The sequence below is a fragment of the Salmo salar genome, chromosome 07 (assembly GCF_965601325.2).
Source record: "Salmo salar chromosome 07, fSalSal1, whole genome shotgun sequence".
Lineage (NCBI taxonomy): Eukaryota > Metazoa > Chordata > Actinopteri > Salmoniformes > Salmonidae > Salmo > Salmo salar.
The window spans coordinates 37,179,575-37,192,487 of NC_138297.1; positions in this window are offsets into that span (position 1 = coordinate 37,179,575).

Genomic DNA, 12,913 nt, shown 5'->3' on the forward strand with positions numbered 1-12,913 from the left:
TCCTTTCATCGAGCTTAAACAGTACAGCAAAATGGTACTTACAGAGTGACTCAAACATGACTGAGACCTTGTTTGTGAAAAACTGTTTATTTCTGTATTACATGATTGCAACTTGCTGAAAAGTGTCAACAATGTTTCTGTCATCCTGATTAAGCAGTACAGCAAAATTGTACTTACATGACTTAGACCTTGTTTGTGAAAAACTTTTTTTCTGTATTTCATGATTGCAACTTGCTGAAAAGTGTCAACAATGTTCCTTTCATCGAGCTTAAACAGTACAGCAAAATGGTACTTACAGAGTGACTCAAACATGACTGAGACCTTGTTTTTGAAAAACTGTTTATTTCTGTATTACATGATTGCAACTTGCTGAAAAGTGTCAACAATGTTCCTTTCATCGAGCTTAAACAGTACAGCAAAATGGTACTTACAGAGTGACTCAAACATGACTGAGACCTTGTTTTTGAAAAACTGTTCATTTCTGTATTACATGATTGCAACTTGCTGAAAAGTGTCAACAATGTTCCTTTCATCGAGCTTAACCTCTATGGGACCGGCGGGACGAATTCGTCCCACCTACGTAACAGCCACTGCCAGCCTGTGGCGCGATTTTCAAAATCTTCAAAATCCTATTACTTCAATTTCTCAAACATATGACTATTTTACAGCCATTTAAAGATAAGACTCTCGTTAATCTAACCACACTGTCCGATTTCAAAAAGGCTTTACAACGAAAGCAAAACATTAGATTATGTCAGCAGAGTACCAAGCCAGAAATAATCAGACACCCATTTTTCAAGCCAGCATATAATGTCACCAAAACCCAGAAGACAGCTAAATGCAGCACTCACCTTTGATGATCTTCATCAGATGACAACCCTAGGACATTATGTTATACAATACATGCATGTTTTGTTCAATCAAGTTCATATTTATATCAAAAACCAGCTTTTTACATTAGCATGTGACGTTCAGAACTAGCATACCCCCCGCAAACTTACGGGGAATTCGCTAACATTTTACTAAATTACTCACGATAAACGTTCACAAAAAGCATAACAATTATTTTAAGAATTATAGATACAGACCTCCTCTATGCACTCGATATGTCCGATTTTAAAATAGCTTTTTGGTGAAAGCACATTTTGCAATATTCTAAGTACATAGCCCAGGCATCACGGGCTCGCTATTTAGACACCCGGCAAGTTTAGCACTCACCATAATCATATTTACTATTATAAAAATGTCATTACCTTTTGTTGTCTTCGTCAGAATGCACACCCAGGACGTCTACTTCAATAACAAATGTTGGTTTGGTCCAAAATAATCCATCGTTATATCCGAATAGCGGCGTTTTGTTTGTGCGTTCCAGACACTATCCGAAATAGTAAAGAAGTGTCGCGCGCTTGGCGCAATTCCTGACAATAAAATTCAAAGTATTCCATTGCCGTACGTCGAAGCATGTCAACCGCTGTTTAAAATCAATTTTTACGTCATTTTTCTCGTAGAAAAGCGATAATATTCCGACAGGGAATCTCCTTTTCGGCAAACAGAGGAAAAAATCCCAAAGGCGGGGGCGGTCGGGGTCACGCGCATAAGCTAGTGTCTCTTGATGGGCCACTTGAGAAAGGCGATAATGTGTTTCAGCCTGTGGCTGGAATGACGACATTCTCTTTTTTCCCGGGCTCTGAGAGCCTATGGACGACGTGGGAAGTGTCACGTTAGAGCAGAGATCCTTAGTAAATGATAGAGATGGCAAAGAAGTTCCAGAAATGGTCAGACAGGCCACTTCCTGTAAAGGAATCTCTCAGGTTTTGACCTGCCATTTGAGTTCTGTTATACTCACAGACACCATTCAAACAGTTTTAGAAAATTTAGGGTGTTTTCTATCCATATGTAATAAGTATATGCATATTCTAGTTACTGAGTAGGAGTGGTAACCAGATTAAATCGGGTATGTTTTTTATCCAGCCGTGTCAATGCTGCCCCCTAGCCCTAACAGGTTAAACAGTACAGCAAAATGGTACTTACAGAGTGACTCAAACATGACTGAGACCTTGTTTTTGAAAAACTGTTTATTTCTGTATTACAACTTGCTGAAAAGTGTCAACAGTGTTTCTATCATCCTGATTAAGCAGTACAGCAAAATTGTACTTCCATGATTTTGACCTTGTTTGTGAAAAACTGTTTATTTCTGTATTACATGATTGCAACTTGCTGAAAAGTGTCAACAATGTTCCTTTCATCGAGTTTAAACAGTACAGCAAAAATTGAACTTACAGAGTGCATCAAACATGATTTAGACCTTGTTTGTGAAAAATTGTTTTTTTCTGTATTTCATGATTGCAACTTGCTGAAAAGTGTCAACAATGTTCCTTTCATCGAGCTTAAACAGTACAGCAAAATGGTACTTACAGAGTGACTCAAACATGACTGAGACCTTGTTTTTGAAAAACTGTTTATTTCTGTATTACAACTTGCTGAAAAGTGTCAACAGTGTTTCTATCATCCTGATTAAGCAGTACAGCAAAATTGTACTTACCTGATTTAGACCTTGTTTGTGAGAAACTCTTTTTTTCAGTATTTCATGATTGCAACTTGCTGAAAAGTGTCATCAATGTTCCTTTCATTGACTTTAAACAGTACAGCAAAATGGTATTTAGAGAGTGACTCAAACATGACTTAGACCTTGTTTTTGAAAAACTGTTTATTTCTGTATTACATGATTGCAACTTGCTGAAAAGTGTCAACAATGTTCCTTTCATCGAGTTTAAACAGTACAGCAAAAATGGAACTTACAGAGTGCATCAAACATGATTTAGACCTTCTTTGTGAAAAATTGTTTTTTTCTGTATTTCATGATTGCAACTTGCTGAAAAGTGTCAACAATGTTCCTTTCATCGAGCTTAAACAGTACAGCAAAATGGTACTTACAGAGTGACTCAAACATGACTTAGACCTTGTTTTTGAAAAACTGTTTATTTCTGTATTACAACTTGCTGAAAAGTGTCAACAGTGTTTCTATCATCCTGATTAACCTGTTAGGGCTAGGGGGCAGCATTGACACGGCTGGATAAAAAACATACCCGATTTAATCTGGTTACCACTCCTACTCAGTAACTAGAATATGCATATACTTATTACATATGGATAGAAAACACCCTACATTTTCTAAAACTGTTTGAATGGTGTCTGTGAGTATAACAGAACTCAAATGGCAGGTCAAAACCTGAGAGATTCCTTTACAGGAAGTGGCCTGTCTGACCATTTCTGGAACTTCTTTGCCATCTCTATCATTTACTAAGGATCTCTGCTCTAACGTGACACTTCCCACGTCTTCCATAGGCTCTCATAGCCCGGGAAAAAAGAGAATGTCGTCATTCCAGCCCCAGGCTGAAACACATTATCGCCTTTCTCAAGTGGCCCATCAAGAGACACTAGCTTATGCGCGTGACCCCGACCGCCCCCGCCTTTGGGATTTTTTCCTCTGTTTGCCGAAAAGGAGATTCCCTGTCGGAATATTATCGCTTTTCTACGAGAAAAATGACGTAAAAATTGATTTTAAACAGCGGTTGACATGCTTCGACGTACGGCAATGGAATACTTTGAATTTTATTGTCAGGAATTGCGCCAAGCGCGCGACACTTCTTTACTATTTCGGATAGTTCCTGGAACGCACGAACAAAACGCCGCTATTCGGATATAACGATGGATTATTTTGGACCAAACCAACATTTGTTATTGAAGTAGACGTCCTGGGTGTGCATTCTGACGAAGACAACAAAAGGTAATGACATTTTTATAATAGTAAATATGATTATGGTGAGTGCTAAACTTGCCGGGTGTCTAAATAGCGAGCCCGTGATGCCTGGGCTATGTACTTAGAATATTGCAAAATGTGCTTTCACCAAAAAGCTATTTTAAAATCGGACATATCGAGTGCATAGAGGAGGTCTGTATCTATAATTCTTAAAATAATTGTTATGCTTTTTGTGAACGTTTATCGTGAGTAATTTAGTAAAATGTTAGCGAATTCCCCGTAAGTTTGCGGGGGGTATGCTAGTTCTGAACGTCACATGCTAATGTAAAAAGCTGGTTTTTGATATAAATATGAACTTGATTGAACAAAACATGCATGTATTGTATAACATAATGTCCTAGGGTTGTCATCTGATGAAGATCATCAAAGGTGAGTGCTGCATTTAGCTGTCTTCTGGGTTTTGGTGACATTATATGCTGGCTTGAAAAATGGGTGTCTGATTATTTCTGGCTTGGTACTCTGCTGACATAATCTAATGTTTTGCTTTCGTTGTAAAGCCTTTTTGAAATCGGACAGTGTGGTTAGATTAACGAGAGTCTTATCTTTAAATGGCTGTAAAATAGTCATATGTTTGAGAAATTGAAGTAATATGATTTTGAAGATTTTGAAAATCGCGCCACAGGCTGGCAGTGGCTGTTACGTAGGTGGGACGAATTCGTCCCGCCGGTCCCATAGAGGTTAAACTCAATGAAAGGAACATTGTTGACCCTTTTTAGCAAGTTGCAATCATGAAATACAGAAATAAAGAGTTTCTCACAAACAAGGTCTAATTCAGATAAGTACTTAGAGAGTGACTCAAACATGACTTAGACCTTGTTTTTGAAAAACTGTTTATTTCTGTATTACATGATTGCAACTTGCTGAAAAGTGTCAACAATGTTCCTTTCATCGAGTTTAAACAGTACAGCAAAAATGGTACTTACAGAGTGCATCAAACATGATTTAGACCTTGTTTGTGAAAAATTGTTTTTTTCTGTATTTCATGATTGCAACTTGCTGAAAAGTGTCAACAATGTTCCTTTCATCGAACTTAAACAGTACAGCAAAATGGTACTTACAGAGTGACTCAAACATGACTGAGACCTTGTTTTTGAAAAACTGTTTATTTCTGTATTACAACTTGCTGAAAAGTGTCAACAGTGTTTCTATCATCCTGATTAAGCAGTACAGCAAAATTGTACTTACCTGATTTAGACCTTGTTTGTGAGAAACTCTTTATTTCTGTATTTCATGATTCCAACTTGCTGAAAAGGGTCAACAATGTTCCTTTCATTGAGTTTAAACAGTACAGCAAAATGGTACTTAGAGAGTGACTCAAACATGACTTAGACCTTGTTTTTGAAAAACTGTTTATTTCTATTTTACATGATTGCAACTTGCTGAAAAGTGTCAACAATGTTTCTATCATCGAGTTTAAACAGTACAGCAAAAATTGAAAATACAGAGTGCATCAAACATGATTTAGACCTTGTTTGTGAGAAACTCTTTTTTTCAGTATTTCATGATTGCAACTTGCTGAAAAGTGTCATCAATGTTCCTTTCATTGACTTTAAACAGTACAGCAAAATGGTATTTAGAGAGTGACTCAAACATGACTTAGACCTTGTTTTTGAAAAACTGTTTATTTCTATTTTACATGATTGCAACTTGCTGAAAAGTGTCAACAATGTTTCTATCATCGAGTTTAAACAGTACAGCAAAAATTGAAAATACAGAGTGCATCAAACATGATTTAGACCTTCTTTGTGAAAAATTGTTTTTTTCTGTATTTCATGATTGCAACTTGCTGAAAAGTGTCAACAATGTTCCTTTCATCGAGCTTAAACAGTACAGCAAAATGGTACTTACAGAGTGACTCAAACATGACTTAGACCTTGTTTTTGAAAAACTGTTTATTTCTGTATTACAACTTGCTGAAAAGTGTCAACAGTGTTTCTATTATCCTGATTAAGCTGTACAGCAAAATTGTACTTACATGACTTAGACCTTGTTTGTGAAAATTTTTTTTTTCTGTATTACATGATTGCAACTTGCTGAAAAGTGTCAACAATGTTCCTTTCATCGAGTTTAAACAGTACAGCAAAAATGGTACAGAGTGCATCAAACATTATTTAGACCTTGTTTGTGAAAAACTGTTTATTTCTGTATTACAACTTGCTGAAAAGTGTCAACAGTGTTTCTGTCATCCTGATTAAGCAGTACAGCAAAATTGTACTTACATGACTTAGACCTTGTTTGTGAAAAACTTTTTTTCTGTATTTCATGATTGCAACTTGCTGAAAAGTGTCAACAATGTTCCTTTCATCGAGTTTAAACAGTACAGCAAAAAATGGAACTTACAGAGTGCATCAAACATGATTTAGACCTTGTTTGTGAATTTTTTTCTCTCTCTGTATTTCATGATTGCCACTTGCTGAAAAGTGTCAACAATGTTTCTTTCATCGAGCTTAAACAGTACAGCAAAATGGTACTTACAGAGTGACTCAAACATGACTTAGACCTTGTTTTTGAAAAACTGTTCATTTCTGTATTACATGATTGCAACTTGCTGAAAAGTGTCAACAGTGTTCCTTTCATCGAGTTTAACAGTACAGCAAAAATTGAACTTACAGAGTGCATCAAACATGATTTAGACCTTGTTTGTGAGAATCTCTTTATTTCTGTATTTCATGATTGCAACTTGCTGAAAAGTGTCAACAATGTTCCTTTCATCGAGCTTAAACAGTACAGCAAAATGGTACTTACAGAGTGACTCAAACATGACTGAGACCTTGTTTTTGAAAAACTGTTTATTTCTGTATTACATGATTGCAACTTGCTGAAAAGTGTCAACAATGTTCCTTTCATCGAGCTTAAACAGTACAGCAAAATGGTACTTACAGAGTGACTCAAACATGACTGAGACCTTGTTTTTGAAAAACTGTTTATTTCTGTATTACAACTTGCTGAAAAGTGTCAACAGTGTTTCTATCATCCTGATTAAGCAGTACAGCAAAATTGTACTTACCTGATTTAGACCTTGTTTGTGAGAAACTCTTTATTTCTGTATTTCATGATTCCAACTTGCTGAAAAGGGTCAACAATGTTCCTTTCATTGAGTTTAAACAGTACAGCAAAATGGTACTTAGAGAGTGACTCAAACATGACTGAGACCTTGTTTTTGAAAAACTGTTTATTTCTGTATTACAACTTGCTGAAAAGTGTCAACAGTGTTTCTATCATGCTGATTAAGCAGTACAGCAAAATTGTACTTACCTGATTTAGACCTTGTTTGTGAGAAACTCTTTATTTCTGTATTTCATGATTCCAACTTGCTGAAAAGGGTCAACAATGTTCCTTTCATTGAGTTTAAACAGTACAGCAAAATGGTACTTAGAGAGTGACTCAAACATGACTTAGACCTTGTTTTTGAAAAACTGTTTATTTCTATTTTACATGATTGCAACTTGCTGAAAAGTGTCAACAATGTTTCTATCATCGAGTTTAAACAGTACAGCAAAAATTGAAAATACAGAGTGCATCAAACATGATTTAGACCTTGTTTGTGAGAAACTCTTTTTTTCAGTATTTCATGATTGCAACTTGCTGAAAAGTGTCATCAATGTTCCTTTCATTGACTTTAAACAGTACAGCAAAATGGTATTTAGAGAGTGACTCAAACATGACTTAGACCTTGTTTTTGAAAAACTGTTTATTTCTATTTTACATGATTGCAACTTGCTGAAAAGTGTCAACAATGTTTCTATCATCGAGTTTAAACAGTACAGCAAAAATTGAAAATACAGAGTGCATCAAACATGATTTAGACCTTCTTTGTGAAAAATTGTTTTTTTTCTGTATTTCATGATTGCAACTTGCTGAAAAGTGTCAACAATGTTCCTTTCATCGATCTTAAACAGTACAGCAAAATGGTACTTACAGAGTGACTCAAACATGACTTAGACCTTGTTTTTGAAAAACTGTTTATTTCTGTATTACAACTTGCTGAAAAGTGTCAACAGTGTTTCTATTATCCTGATTAAGCTGTACAGCAAAATTGTACTTACATGACTTAGACCTTGTTTGTGAAAAATTGTTTTTTTCTGTATTACATGATTGCAACTTGCTGAAAAGTGTCAACAATGTTCCTTTCATCGAGTTTAAACAGTACAGCAAAAATGGTACAGAGTGCATCAAACATTATTTAGACCTTGTTTGTGAAAAACTGTTTATTTCTGTATTACAACTTACTGAAAAGTGTCAACAGTGTTTCTGTCATCCTGATTAAGCAGTACAGCAAAATTGTACTTACATGACTTAGACCTTGTTTGTGAAAACCTTTTTTTCTGTATTTCATGATTGCAACTTGCTGAAAAGTGTCAACAATGTTCCTTTCATCGAGTTTAAACAGTACAGCAAAAAATGGAACTTACAGAGTGCATCAAACATGATTTAGACCTTGTTTGTGAATTTTTTTCTCTCTCTGTATTTCATGATTGCCACTTGCTGAAAAGTGTCAACAATGTTTCTTTCATCGAGCTTAAACAGTACAGCAAAATGGTACTTACAGAGTGACTCAAACATGACTTAGACCTTGTTTTTGAAAAACTGTTCATTTCTGTATTACATGATTGCAACTTGCTGAAAAGTGTCAACAGTGTTCCTTTCATCGAGTTTAACAGTACAGCAAAAATTGAACTTACAGAGTGCATCAAACATGATTTAGACCTTGTTTGTGAGAATCTCTTTATTTCTGTTTTTCATGATTGCAACTTGCTGAAAAGTGTCAACAATGTTCCTTTCATCGAGCTTAAACAGTACAGCAAAATGGTACTTACAGAGTGACTCAAACATGACTGAGACCTTGTTTTTGAAAAACTGTTTATTTCTGTATTACATGATTGCAACTTGCTGAAAAGTGTCAACAATGTTCCTTTCATCGAGCTTAAACAGTACAGCAAAATGGTACTTACAGAGTGACTCAAACATGACTTAGACCTTGTTTTTGAAAAACTGTTTATTTCTGTATTACATGATTGCAACTTGCTGAAAAGTGTCAACAATGTTCCTTTCATCGAGCTTAAACAGTACAGCAAAATGGTACTTACAGAGTGACTCAAACATGACTGAGACCTTGTTTTTGAAAAACTGTTTATTTCTGTATTACACCTTGCTGAAAAGTGTCAACAGTGTTTCTATCATCCTGATTAAGCAGTACAGCAAAATTGTACTTCCATGATTTTGACCTTGTTTGTGAAAAACTGTTTATTTCTGTATTACATGATTGCAACTTGCTGAAAAGTGTCAACAATGTTCCTTTCATCGAGTTTAAACAGTACAGCAAAAATGGTACTTACAGAGTGCGTCAAACATGATTTAGACCTTGTTTGTGAAAAATTGTTTTTTTCTGTATTTCATGATTGCAACTTGCTGAAAAGTGTCAACAATGTTCCTTTCATCGAGCTTAAACAGTACAGCAAAATGGTACTTACAGAGTGACTCAAACATGACTGAGACCTTGTTTTTGAAAAACTGTTTATTTCTGTATTACAACTTGCTGAACAGTGTCAACAGTGTTTCTATCATCCTGATTAAGCAGTACAGCAAAATTGTACTTCCATGATTTTGACCTTGTTTGTGAAAAACTGTTTATTTCTGTATTACATGATTGCAACTTGCTGAAAAGTGTCAACAATGTTCCTTTCATCGAGTTTAAACAGTACAGCAAAAATGGTACTTACAGAGTGCGTCAAACATGATTTAGACCTTGTTTGTGAAAAATTGTTTTTTTCTGTATTTCATGATTGCAACTTGCTGAAAAGTGTCAACAATGTTCCTTTCATCGAGCTTAAACAGTACAGCAAAATGGTACTTACAGTGACTCAAACATGACTTAGACCTTGTTTTTGAAAAACTGTTTATTTCTGTATTACAACTTGCTGAAAAGTGTCAACAGTGTTTCTATCATCCTGATTAAGCAGTACAGCAAAATTGTACTTCCATGATTTTGACCTTGTTTGTGAAAAACTGTTTATTTCTGTATTACATGATTGCAACTTGCTGAAAAGTGTCAACAATGTTCCTTTCATCGAGTTTAAACAGTACAGCAAAAATGGTACTTACAGAGTGCATCAAACATGATTTAGACCTTGTTTGTGAAAAATTGTTTTTTTCTGTATTTCATGATTGCAACTTGCTGAAAAGTGTCAACAATGTTCCTTTCATCGAGCTTAAACAGTACAGCAAAATGGTACTTACAGTGACTCAAACATGACTTAGACCTTGTTTTTGAAAATCTGTTTATTTCTGTTTTACATGATTGCAACTTGCTGAAAAGTGTCAACAATGTTCCTTTCATCGAGTTTAAACAGTACAGCAAAAATAGTACTTACAGAGTGCATCAAACATTATTTAGACCTTGTTTGTGAAAAACTGTTTATTTCTGTATTACAACTTGCTGAAAAGTGTCAACAGTGTTTCTATCATCCTGATTAAGCAGTACAGCAAAATTGTACTTACATGATTTAGACCTTGTTTGTGAGAAACTCTTTATTTCTGTATTTCATGATTGCAACTTGCTAAAAAGGGTCAACAATGTTCCTTTCATTGAGTTTAAACAGTACAGCAAAATGGTACTTAGAGAGTGACTCAAACATGACTTAGACCTTGTTTTTGAACAAAATGTTTATTTCTATTTTACATGATTGCAACATGCTGAAAAGTGTCAACAATGTTTCTATCATCGAGTTTAAAAGGTACAGCAAAAATTGAAAATACAGAGTGCATCAAACATGATTTAGACCTTGTTTGTGAGAAACTCTTTTTTTCAGTATTTCATGATTGCAACTTGCTGAAAAGTGTCATCAATGTTCCTTTCATTGACTTTAAACAGTACAGCAAAATGGTACTTAGAGAGTGACTCAAACATGACTTAGACCTTGTTTTTGAAAAACTGTTTATTTCTGTATTACATGATTGCAACTTGCTGAAAAGTGTCAACATTGTTCCTTTCATCGAGTTTAAACAGTACAGCAAAAATGGTACTTACAGAGTGCATCAAACATGATTTAGACCTTGTTTGTGAAAAATTGTTTTTTTCTGTATTTCATGATTGCAACTTGCTGAAAAGTGTCAACAATGTTCCTTTCATCGAGCTTAAACAGTACAGCAAAATGGTACTTACAGTGACTCAAACATGACTTAGACCTTGTTTTTGAAAAACTGTTTATTTCTGTTTTACATGATTGCAACTTGCTGAAAAGTGTCAACAATGTTCCTTTCATCGAGTTTAAACAGTACAGCAAAAATAGTACTTACAGAGTGCATCAAACATTATTTAGACCTTGTTTGTGAAAAACTGTTTATTTCTGTATTACAACTTGCTGAAAAGTGTCAACAGTGTTTCTATCATCCTGATTAAGCAGTACAGCAAAGTTGTACTTACCTGATTTAGACCTTGTTTGTGAGAAACTCTTTATTTCTGTATTTCATGATTGCAACTTGCTAAAAAGGGTCAACAATGTTCCTTTCATTGAGTTTAAACAGTACAGCAAAATGGTACTTACAGTGACTCAAACATGACTGAGACCTTGTTTTTGAAAAACTGTTTATTTCTGTATTACATGATTGCAACTTGCTGAAAAGTGTCAACAATGTTCCTTTCATCGAGCTTAAACAGTACAGCAAAATGGTACTTACAGAGTGACTCAAACATGACTTAGACCTTGTTTTTGAAAAACTGTTTATTTCTGTATTACATGATTGCAACTTGCTGAAAAGTGTCAACAATGTTCCTTTCATCGAGCTTAAACAGTACAGCAAAATGGTACTTACAGAGTGACTCAAACATGACTGAGACCTTGTTTTTGAAAAACTGTTTATTTCTGTATTACACCTTGCTGAAAAGTGTCAACAGTGTTTCTATCATCCTGATTAAGCAGTACAGCAAAATTGTACTTCCATGATTTTGACCTTGTTTGTGAAAAACTGTTTATTTCTGTATTACATGATTGCAACTTGCTGAAAAGTGTCAACAATGTTCCTTTCATCGAGTTTAAACAGTACAGCAAAAATGGTACTTACAGAGTGCGTCAAACATGATTTAGACCTTGTTTGTGAAAAATTGTTTTTTTCTGTATTTCATGATTGCAACTTGCTGAAAAGTGTCAACAATGTTCCTTTCATCGAGCTTAAACAGTACAGCAAAATGGTACTTACAGAGTGACTCAAACATGACTGAGACCTTGTTTTTGAAAAACTGTTTATTTCTGTATTACAACTTGCTGAACAGTGTCAACAGTGTTTCTATCATCCTGATTAAGCAGTACAGCAAAATTGTACTTCCATGATTTTGACCTTGTTTGTGAAAAACTGTTTATTTCTGTATTACATGATTGCAACTTGCTGAAAAGTGTCAACAATGTTCCTTTCATCGAGTTTAAACAGTACAGCAAAAATAGTACTTACAGAGTGCATCAAACATTATTTAGACCTTGTTTGTGAAAAACTGTTTATTTCTGTATTACAACTTGCTGAAAAGTGTCAACAGTGTTTCTATCATCCTGATTAAGCAGTACAGCAAAATTGTACTTACATGATTTAGACCTTGTTTGTGAGAAACTCTTTATTTCTGTATTTCATGATTGCAACTTGCTAAAAAGGGTCAACAATGTTCCTTTCATTGAGTTTAAACAGTACAGCAAAATGGTACTTAGAGAGTGACTCAAACATGACTTAGACCTTGTTTTTGAACAAAATGTTTATTTCTATTTTACATGATTGCAACATGCTGAAAAGTGTCAACAATGTTTCTATCATCGAGTTTAAAAGGTACAGCAAAAATTGAAAATACAGAGTGCATCAAACATGATTTAGACCTTGTTTGTGAGAAACTCTTTTTTTCAGTATTTCATGATTGCAACTTGCTGAAAAGTGTCATCAATGTTCCTTTCATTGACTTTAAACAGTACAGCAAAATGGTACTTAGAGAGTGACTCAAACATGACTTAGACCTTGTTTTTGAAAAACTGTTTATTTCTGTATTACATGATTGCAACTTGCTGAAAAGTGTCAACAATGTTCCTTTCATCGAGTTTAAACAGTACAGCAAAAATG